Source organism: Orbicella faveolata, unplaced genomic scaffold, assembly GCF_042242905.1.
Source record: "Orbicella faveolata isolate gen_17 unplaced genomic scaffold, um_ofav_v1 contig_36, whole genome shotgun sequence".
In the NCBI taxonomy this organism is placed as follows: domain Eukaryota; kingdom Metazoa; phylum Cnidaria; class Anthozoa; order Scleractinia; family Merulinidae; genus Orbicella; species Orbicella faveolata.
The window spans coordinates 2655962-2667035 of record NW_028301565.1 but is presented as its reverse complement, the minus strand read 5'-3'; the positions used below and the strand labels follow the sequence as shown (position 1 = coordinate 2667035).

The 11074-nt window shown below is 38.5% G+C and overlaps 1 long non-coding RNA gene across 1 annotated transcript; it reads left to right on the top strand.

The window, feature by feature from the left end:
• Window positions 1–2704: 2704 nt before the first annotated feature.
• LOC110058169 (uncharacterized) lies at window positions 2705–4562 on the top strand. The gene is made up of 4 exons (XR_016202554.1): window positions 2705–2841; window positions 3367–3460; window positions 3694–3848; window positions 4428–4562. It is a non-coding gene; the product is annotated as an uncharacterized LOC110058169 (long non-coding RNA).
• Window positions 4563–11074: the final 6512 nt, after the last annotated feature.

The window sequence follows — 11074 nt, the reverse complement described above, 5'->3', positions numbered from 1 at the left end:
TTACGGGATAATATCGGCTGTAAAGACCCTCCGTAAAGAAGTGGATGATCATGATAACAGTCAGGAGTACAAGCCTTTTTGCACTAAGCTTTTAGAGACTAAAAAAGTAAGCTCACTCGTATACAAAATTCTGACAAGAATCAAAGGCGAAGTTCCAAAAAACAGCCAAATGAAATGGCTTCTAGATTGTAACTACTCAAGAAATGAAAATCTCGACTGGAGCTCTGCGTACCTTTTAACATCACGATGCACCAGGAGTACCAAACTGATCGAATTCCAGTTTAAATTTTTACACAGACGTCTAGCAACTAATGACTTTCTATATAAAATTGGGCTTAAGGCAAATGATAATTCCACCTTCTGTCAAGAAGGCCCAGAGTCATTAATGCATCTCTTCTGGACATGTCACGAGACATCTAACTTTTGGAAAAGAGTATCAGAATGGCTGCAAAGTATAAAACTAATGCCCAAAACCTCCACCCTATTAAACATTACAGCTCTTGGTCTGAAACCGGAAACGTCAAAATTTGCACTTCAAATTAACTATTGCCTTCTTTTAGCTCGACGTCATATCTGGCTAGCCAAATCTAAAGAAATGTCCCCTAACTTTGACCATTATCTACGCTTTCTGAAATCAAGGCTCGAGTTGGAGACAAAAAGCGGCGATATGGAAAAATGGGAACCTCTTGCAGAATATATACCTACTGATAGATAGCATCACTTCCTCTGAAGCGTTTGCAGCTATCAACTTTGCCAGCAATCTCGTACATACGCTGTCACCTACGAGCTTTTCACAGCAATCTGCTCTTTATCTTCGCTCTTACATACTAGTAATGCTATACGTAATCAACCTAACAATACACTTGAAACACTTGTTTCGTTTTCTTCCCTTTTGTGCCATCTTCATTGTTTTTTTTTTTCTTTTTATTGTAATGTGTTAGATCTCTTTTTGTGGATTAAAAGGTGCTGTAAACACTATTAGTGTGAACATTGTAAGTATAGTATTGTAAGAATAATAAGTTTCGTCTAGTACAATAGTTAATGTCAGCTCTGTAAGTAGTTATTCCCAAGTAGTATCTAGTACTGTAATCATTTATTCTGTGTTTTGTAAGGCAATAACATTAAAAAAAAATTAAAAAAAAAAAAAAGAATGAACGAACGAACGAACGAATTCGAACGAATGAACGAACGAACGAACGAACGAATGAATTAATTAAACCTGGACCCATCCACTCACTTCCTGTAGCACCTCAAAAGAAAAAGCTCTGTAAAAGCTATCATATGTTTAAATTGCGACAATAAGTACTGTTGCATAAAAGAATGAAAAACAAACTTTACGTTCATTCTGTCTAACTTTACTCATGACCCACTCAATCATGGCCAGGTTTCTCTTCCCAGCCACCGACAGCACATTTACTTCAAAGGAAGCCAAAACTCATCGGCCTCGTTAAGTTTTGTCAATACTATGAAAAACAGAATCTAACGTAACTGTTAATGATTTCTGCAATCTGGAATCTAAACATGGTCTGCACTGAGCCGTAGCGAATATATTTCCAGGTTTTCAACAAAGCTTTCCAATGTTCAATAATGACTGTGGATTGGTGGAAGTAAAGCAGGTTTCCTTGTTAAGACTTCAGTAACTAAACACCTACCTTAAGTTATTTATCGGATGCTTCTTTTCATGGTTTGTTGGTAAGACACTTAACGACGAAACGGTAATAGCTTTCAGTACATCCTCGCAATCATTGTCGAGTTGTGCTCTCTAGGCTAACGGGAAAGCTATTCATGCTAACACAGGCGCTGTTTAGGTTAACCAGAGTGCTATTTAGGCTAACCAAAGCACCATTTAGGCTAGGGAATGCTACCGAGGCGAACTGAACATACGTTACAACTCCCGTTACGCTGTAACCCGTTATGTCGTTCCACGTTTTACTAAGACGCCAATGAGCATTGAGTTTCCTGTGATCTTTAAATATTGTCAATCAAACCAAACAACAAGTGCAACACGTGGTATTGGCAAGGCCTAATAAATGACAAAGTTATTTCCATGCTATTAAATTTAACCACACTTGCTTCTGAGTGGAGTCGAAATATATTTGTTACTACTTTTTGTGTTAGTTGTCACGTTTACTGAACATCCATGGCCTTCCCAATTGGTAATTTGATTATTGAGCATAACCTCGATTTTAATTATTTTAACTTGTACCCTTGTATTTTATACTTACTAAAACCTATTTACGAATCAAGTAACTTGCAAGTAACATGAAACTAACGTTTCAGTTCACTTAAAATACGCTGTGTCATGGTGAGCTGCAATGATCTTCACCAAAGTAGGCTCTCAGTGAAAGAAAAAGAGATCTAAAACAATCGCCTCTGTCAGATTTGTCGACTCAGTTTGCCTTCTGACATGAGAATCTAAACAAAACGAGTTTCTTTCCGAAAACGAGTTTTTGTTTTTCTTTACACACAATGCTTTAGCGAGAAATATATTTGCAAATTGGTATCAGTGACGCACTATCTGAAGGAAGATTCAACTGACTTGTTATGGTACTGCAGGGAGACTTTACGAAGAACAGAACGGAACAGGACACCTGGGAAACCGTTACATTGCTTCGGTATAGAAGAGACTTGTCGCGCACTATTTGTGTAATTTATTCACCCAAACGTGGCCAATCGTTGCGTGGCACGATACCGATTACAATGGCTTAATTGTTACAACCAAAACGTTTATCTTCGCACACTATTATAACTTTGTTGATGTTTCCGTCAGGAGTTTTTCATTGAGGAAGTGCTGAATTGCTCGTTATTAGAGTATTATTATATTGGATAGCAACTGTCAAGGTAAGATACTCCCTCAAACACAATATAATGTCACTGTTTCCGATAGCCAAAAATAAGTTTTTCACCGTGGGCTTTTGTGCCTTGGAACTATTTCAGGATTATTTGTAAGTTGTAGAATTACTGCCGAAATCAACTTTCTATCGACCTGCAACACGAAACTTAAAATTACATTAAGTCAAGATCTCTCACAGGAAGTAATCATTCTGTCCTGGGCGAAAATAACTCATAAAACCTTACCATTCATTAGAAGACTCTTTTAACTTCTATAATAGCCCAGAGGATTTTTTTTTTCTTTTTCGATCGTTTCTAACCATCTTCTCTATTAGACCACTTTTGGTGCCGGCGTTAGTCAGCAGCAAGCAAATTCTTTTCCCGTACATCTTTGTGATAGGACTGAAGAGGATGTTATTCGATGGCAAGGTCTTCAGTTTTACCCTATTGGTCTAGATTCCACATATGTTTTCCCTCGACAGCAGGTTTTTTACAGTATTTTGTTTTCTTCCCTCTTTCCAACGTTGCCCAAAGGATTAGATGTCGCTCGTGAAGACTATTTCGTTCATTCTTCTGTTGTCTGCGGTGATGCTGGAGGGAGCTCGTGGACGATGGGATCCCCAAGAAGGTATTTTAACAAATGCTAGAACTGATTGTAAAATTGAGGAGTCTCCCGATCAAATTACTCATCCTTTCTCACTAAGAATTGTTTACAAGAAGACACAAGAGTTCTATTGAGAAAGGAGAGGGACAGATTTAAAAATTACATGAGCGAAGCAAATTAAAAGAAAAGTATTCGAAGAGATGTGCAGCATATAAGTTTATATTTAGGAAGTTCTACCCCTATTGGTGTTTCAACAGGTGAATTCGATGACGCAGTATTGGAAGGTCGTCAACTGCCGCCCTGCGGACGACAAAATCCGGAAGACTTTTGTATGAATTTTCCATGTGGGGACTACCCCGGTGTTGGATCTTGCCCTTATCCGGATCAGAATTGTTGTCGCAAGGGTACTTAGGTAAGTTTTAAATCTATTAATATTAATATATTTTTCTTTCAAAGACCCTTTGTTTTTCACAGAAAGCCTGGCTGTAATGTTAAACCAACTGTTAGCAGAAGATCTGATAAGACGTTTAACGAGAAAAACATTTGATTATGAAACTAACTTTTAAGAATCGTAGTTACTCAAATAAGCACGTACTTGAATGAGCGCCGCACATGACAGCAAACGTTTAAATAACCGTCCTTGACTGAAGCGCCGAACACTTCTACTTGACAGCGCAACCGTGAGTCAAAGAGGCTTAGACGCCCATAAAGCTACTTCACTCCGATTTAATACAAAACTAAGGGCTGTTATATTGGGTTCACAAACGTTTGATGACGAGTTTTAAGTTGAAAGCAGTAAAACGCTGGCAGAATTTTTCGTCCTACCAGAAATGTACTAGCATCATTTCGTTAACCCACTTCTCTCTCCCTTCGCTTCTTTCTCTTCGTTTTAAGCACAAGAGCACAAGGAGACAAGAAAGCAAGAGCATGTTTTCGAATGATATCATTAATTACTTAGAATGATTGATTATTTCTTGTTTTTTATCTGCAGTGACAACGGCAACTACCCGTCAACGACGTTAACAGTACCGAATGAAATAAGTCATTGGGACAAGAGCTGTCTTTGTCGGGTTAAAATACTGCAGTTTTTGCGGCAATAAAAATAATAATGAAAAAAATGGAGAAATCACTGACGTTGTGTGTTTGTTTTCTTTCATCTACAGGGCCAGTATTCTAACATAGAAGGGATGGAATGAAATGCTCTCTGAATCGTTATAAAATATGACTCTTGAGATTAAGTGAACGTGACAACGCTAACGCAAAACGCAGGAAAACGTATGCGATAGAGTTACGATTGGTTTTGGTTCTACTTATGATTGGTAGAAAAAGTGGCGCTAGTGTTATAAGCCAATCGTGTAGCGTAGTTGACGCAAAACCAATTACATTTTGACACTCAAATGAAAACCGTTCTTATATGGATGGACAGATAATTCATTCTTCTTTTTCTTGAGGAGTGAGCTTGGGACATCTGTGCACCTCATCAAGTATATTACTCTGCGGGGCCGGGTTGTTTGAAAGCCGGTTAACGCTAACCCAGGATTAAAAGTTAAGCGAAGTATTAATTTTTCTTGTATAAAAATGTTTTTTACTGCTCACGTTTTGTGTAGTTTGAGCTTAGTCAAGCTCAAAACTGAAAGACAAACATTATAAACAGAAAACCTCACGAAAAGTTACATAGCTGAAATCAAAATTCTTAATGTTAATCCTGGGTTATCTTAATCGGCCTTTGAAAAACCGGGCCCTGGTGGCAAAGTTGGCAACGGTCCCTTGACTCGTTCGTATTTGTCATCTCTCGAAACAACAGTCGTAAAGCGAAGAGGCAAGTAAACTTCGCAGGATGAGCATGGGCTCCTGGCATGTGTCCAATTTGAGACAAAAGCACAAGAAGACTGACGCACAAAACATTAGCTAGGAGTATCGATCGCGATTAATCAATGCTGTGCCTTTTGGATGGGAGTAAACCATAGCACTGAGGCTAATTTTACCTGGAATACGAAATTTCTCAAGTAACAACTCCAAAGTTGCGAGGACATAGTTTTGCGTTCGAGAGATAGCTGCCCGCTCAATTGAGTTCCGTTGTTTTCTTGACTTCAACGTACGGTTGTTGCTCGATTTGCATTATGAGGAATTTATCTGAAACAACATTGACAGCATTGTTCACTGATCTCAGTATTAATCCAAAGGACTCATTTAGCAATTCGCTGTTGAGGGTAAGACGGAGATCTCATTTTCTTTTTCTTCGAAGCTTGTGTTCTTTTTGTTTGCCACACTGTTCGCGGTGTTTTGTGCTCGTTTCGTCTTTTCATGTTCCTTTAAGGAGACCTCGTAGCCACTTTTGGCAGACTTTTAAACTGACGAAGTTCAGTGAAAGTGATTTTGAATACGAAAGTGGGTGTCTTCCAGCGCAAATTGATCAAACAAGAAAGACTCCCTGCAGTGCGATTTCTCAATTAAAACCAGTGGAAGAAGACCTGGGATGAAAAAAAAACCATTTTGGTATGGTATTCGACCAGTATTGTGCTGGATTGCTGTATATTTGAATGTGTAAAATCCAAGGGTATATTACAATGTTTGGTCTTCCCTTATAGTTCTAGAAAAAGCCGCAGGCGAAGTTAAAAGTGTGTACAATGTAACTAAGTCAGTGGAATGCTCCAAAATATGCGCATACATACCTCTTTACTAACGAGTTCGAGGTCCGTACTGTAAGTTACGGACCGAGTTTTTTTCCCCTTCGATTTATGGCCCAAGCGCGAAGCACGCGGGTCATAAATCGAAGGGGAAAAAGCGAGGGTCCGTAACTTACAGTAAGGACCGAGAAGACAAGGTTAGTAAGATATTTATTATATCTCTACTGTGTGTCTGACGGGTTCGGAAACGATTTCTATTCATCACGCGGACTCGGAAAGGCTTCAAATTTCTGACTTACCTCGAAAGCAAAATGAGTCAGTTTGAAACTGTTTTTAAGTCGTGAGCTGGATTTATTACATAATTAAGAGTGTAAGAAAGTTTTAAACTTTCACTTGCTATAAAAGGTAGGAACACTTATCGATAAATCACCAAACAGTTTGGCAGCAAAACCAACTGTAAATTTTAGCGGGCCGTTTAGGAGAGCACGGCCCGCTAAATTGACCAATTAAGGCTGGTTTTCACTAGAGCATAAGCACAAGTATAAGCATAAGCACAAGTGAAAACAGCCACGACATAAGCATAAGCATAAACACAAACAAAAGAAGAAGAAACCCGCTTATTTGCCTTGTGCAGTGGGAAAATGCAAGATTATTGTATTACAATGTTTGCTCTTTCCTGGAACTGGAATATCGCACTTGAAAAGGAGTAATTTACTTGTAAACGAGTCGTAGCATGTAATAAGGCTCTCCTTTCCAATGAACAGCTGGAATTCGATACAGGAGAGTAACACTTAAGATTTCAATCCCGTTAACGAGCCATGCCATTAGTGGAATGATGATAAACAACGAATGAACAACTAATATCGTGATTATACAATATACAAGTTTAAATAAGGATTTGCGTTAAATAGGATTTGTTTCAAATAGTTCTTGTATTACACGAGCAACCATTTTATTTAGACTGAGAAACATCAGTACAGCATAAAAACGCATGCCATTACTGTTTAAATGACTACAAGGCAATAAAAGGTGGTTAAAGGTAAGAATTATAATCTCTCTTCATTGTTCTTTGAACTTCAGATCGATACTTGGTAAAAAAGAGAATTTTGATTGATCCGAAACAGCAAAAAAAGTTTACAACACCAACTCCGCACTAAGATTGGCCCCAGCGAGATATAATATGGGATCAGTTATGACTTAACTCTGGTTTAGCGAAATTACTTTCACATACGTGTACATGCGTACAGAAGAAGGACTTTTAAGGAAGCTGGCAACAAATTTCCAGCACTTTCCACCACTAATGCTGTGATGAATTCATACTGCCATTCAATAGCAGCCATTAGCCTTTATTTGGCACGAAAATATGCTCAGATATTTGTTCTCCGACATTATGCGTTCCGAGAAGCTCAGTTTTCCTCAGAACTGTTTGCTTCTTGGAACAGATAATATCCGAGGACAAATACCCGAGCATATTTTAAAATCAAATGGGGCTATTGTGTCCATTATCCTTCAAATCTTTCTCGCAACACTCGGATCTTGAAATTTGGGGAATATCACTCGAATATTCCTCAGTTTTAGGTAAGACATACTCAGTCAAGTTACTGGCTTAGATCTGAATCACGTGCGCGAGCGAGAATAGTTTGATGGATTATAAGTTACATCAGTGGTAATAAAGGAATGCTCGAACATTGGTAAGCATCAAATAAATGTCCCGGCTTAAGTAAGCGAATCAAAGATATCTAAAGTGTGAATGATACGGAGAAAGGTATCTGGCTTGTCAGCTCCCAGAGTCACCTTACGCTCTATACATGGTCACTCTAGCTGGCTTTGCGAGGTTCCTCGTTAACATTTCACCTCAATCTATTTATAAAGAACGGTATGAATAGTTCTCACACCAATGATGCGGGTCTGTGTGGGGGGTGAACCTCCAACCAGGACAAACTTTCTCCTCAAGTATACAGTCGAACGTATCTTGGACACCTGCGAGGCAGAGCTGAGTGCCTGCATTATGGAGGTGTACGTACTAAAGGGGAAGATAACAAATAAATTCTGGTTTCTCTAGGAAGGAGTAATCAAAAAATGACTCAACACTAAATAGATATTATTACACTTCTAACAGTGCATAGTTGCCTGAGGTCTCCTTCGAATTTTTAAAAGCCTACCTGAGGGTATAGTTAATTGCGGCTAGGGTCGGTGTTCAGGACTGCACGTGTGGGAACCCTAACTTTGGGTATTTTCCTTATGAACAGATTTGTTATCCCAAGGGTCCTTAGGTATATTTTACTTTCATCAATATATCGCTTTCTTTTCTTTCAAAGATCCTTTGCCGTCCATAGATAGGTTAAAATGTGAAGATGACTGCTAACAGAAGATTGCAGAGGGAACAGCACTTAGAGGAGTGTTACGAAAAAAGCCTTTTATGATGTAGTTAACCCCCAAAAATATCGTATTTACTCAAATAAGTCCCTGGTCCTCGAATAAGCATCGTGCCCCTGGGAAAAAAGGTGCCGCTCATTCAAAACACTTAATTAGACTTTAAGGCGCCAGAATTCAAAGAGGCTCACGCTCATACAAAGCCACGATACTTTACTCCATTTTTGGCAAGAAGCGAGGACTGTCCCATTCGGGTCAGACACGTTTATCACTGAGTTTTCAATTAGTGCTTCCCTTTTACCTGAAAGAAGTATAAAGCTTGGATAATTTGTCCTCCAATAGTATTTTTTCGCAGCTATAAAAAAACAAAATGGGGAAACGTTCTGTGTTGTTGTTGTTGTTGTTGTTGCTGCTGTTGTTGTTTTTTTTTTTTCAGTTTACTAGCAAAGAAGGTATGGAATGAAATGCTCCCTCTATCGTAATAAAAGATGGCTTTTGAGACTAAGTGAACATGTCAACGATATCCGAGCTAACTTTGAACAATTAGCGAAAAGCAAATTTATTTTCTTCATTAATATACTGTAATGTAGTTCTATCCTATGCAGCTGTGGTTATCATTTCCAATTTCCAGGTTCCCATATGTCCATGGATTTAAAGCTGTCTTTCAGATTCTTCAAATTTCACAGCTTATGGAATCTGAATGTTCCGTTGAACACTTGAACCCTGTTCTCGTTTTTCAAGACACTTCACTTTGTTAAAGACTTCAATGATGTCTTAGGTCAACTGGAGATAATCCTAGTCTGCACGTAGTACATTGTTCTAGTAATAAAATATTTTTCGGGATGACAGAAAGTTTTGGCCGCATTGACCCAATCGCGGTGGAACTGTCGTCAAGCTAGGAGGTAGATTGTGTCTATTTTGAGACTAAAGTTAAAATCCTCAAGACACCTCGACAAAATTAACATGGTGGATGGCATGAAATACTCTCTCAATCCGGCGTAATAAAACATGTCTTTTGAAACTAAGTGAACATGGGATCGACATCGGAGCTAAACGTGAACACTTAACAAAAAGCTTGACTTCATTAATATATATGTTCCCATGATGTACTTCTGTCCTGGGCATGCGTGGTTATATTCAGTTCCACATAATGGTTTCCCTGTGTCCATCGATTTAATACCATGTTTGGGGCTCTTCAAACTTCACAGCTTATGGAACCTGAAACATGTTCGGTCGAACACAGCTGTCGAACACTCGAGCCCTGTTCTCGTGTTCCAAGACACAACTCAAGAGACCGGCGAATTATTGAAATATTCTTCATGGCTGGAAAAAGGGGAACATAATAACACTTTGTTAAAGAACTCAACGATGTCTAAGGTCAACTCGAAATAATCCTACGTCTACACAGGCATCCCAAGCTTATGTTTCAAGAAAGGAAACAATTAATTAAACCCTTTACACGCTTATATAAATGAATAGTTAGTAAATACTTCGCTTTATCGATAGGGACGTGAGTTTGGCACACTTCTGCTCCTAGGTATATTACTCTAATGGCAAAAAGTTGGCAACCTTGACTCATACGTTTTTGTCTTCTCTCGTAAAAATAGTCGTGAAGCCAAGAGGTATGTAAACTTCTAAGTGTTGTGTTCTTCAACGAAAAAGACGTATCGCTAGTAGTCTTGAGTTATTTATGTAGTGCAAACATTCAATCAATTCATTCAAACTATTTGATCACAGGTGACTATTTAGCAAAAGTGAAAGATGAACAAGTCCGCTACAGTTGTCGCCATTTTGGCTGTGTTTCTACTCACAACCCTTGTGACTGTTGACAGGTAAGTCATTTGACCGAGCTAGGAGCGGAAATTTGAGGGAATTTGCATTGCTTCCTTTGCCATTCGTCCCTTCTTTTTAATACCACAATGCATTTCATACATTGATCTTACAATATTAAATAACCGCGAAAGACAACATTCTTCATCAATTCGTACGCGAGTATGACAGACTAACATCTTACTTTTTGAGTTATTTATTTTTAAACTTCTAGTATAGTATTTACTGTTTTAGAAGTATACCAATTAAAGATTTAAGACTCCATCTTGTTTCCTTCGCGCCAAAACTGTGATCCGAGATACTCGATTTGCATTATAAGAAATTTATCTCAAACAACGTTGGCAACATTGCTCACTGATCTCAGTATTAATCCAAAGGACTCATTTAGCAATTCGCTTTTGAGGGTAAGACGGAGATCTCATTTTCTTTTTCTTCGAAGCTTGTTTTTTTTTTCTTTACCACACTGTTCGCGGTGTTTTGTGTTCGTATCGTCTTTTCATGTTCCTTTAAGGAGCCCTTGCGGCCAGTTTTGGTAAGTGTTTAAACTGAGGACGTTCAGTCAAAGGGATTTTGAATACGAAAGTGGGGGTTTTCCGGCGCAAATTAATCAAACAAGAAAGATCCATTGCAGTAGTTTCTCAATTAAAACCAATCGATGAAGATCTAGGATAAAAAAAGCATTTTGCTATGGTATTCGACCAGTATTGTGCTGGATTGCTGTATATTTCAATCGGAGGAACGAACGAAAGAACGAACGAACGAATGAATTATACCTGGACCCATCAACTCACTTCCTGCAGACTGTCAC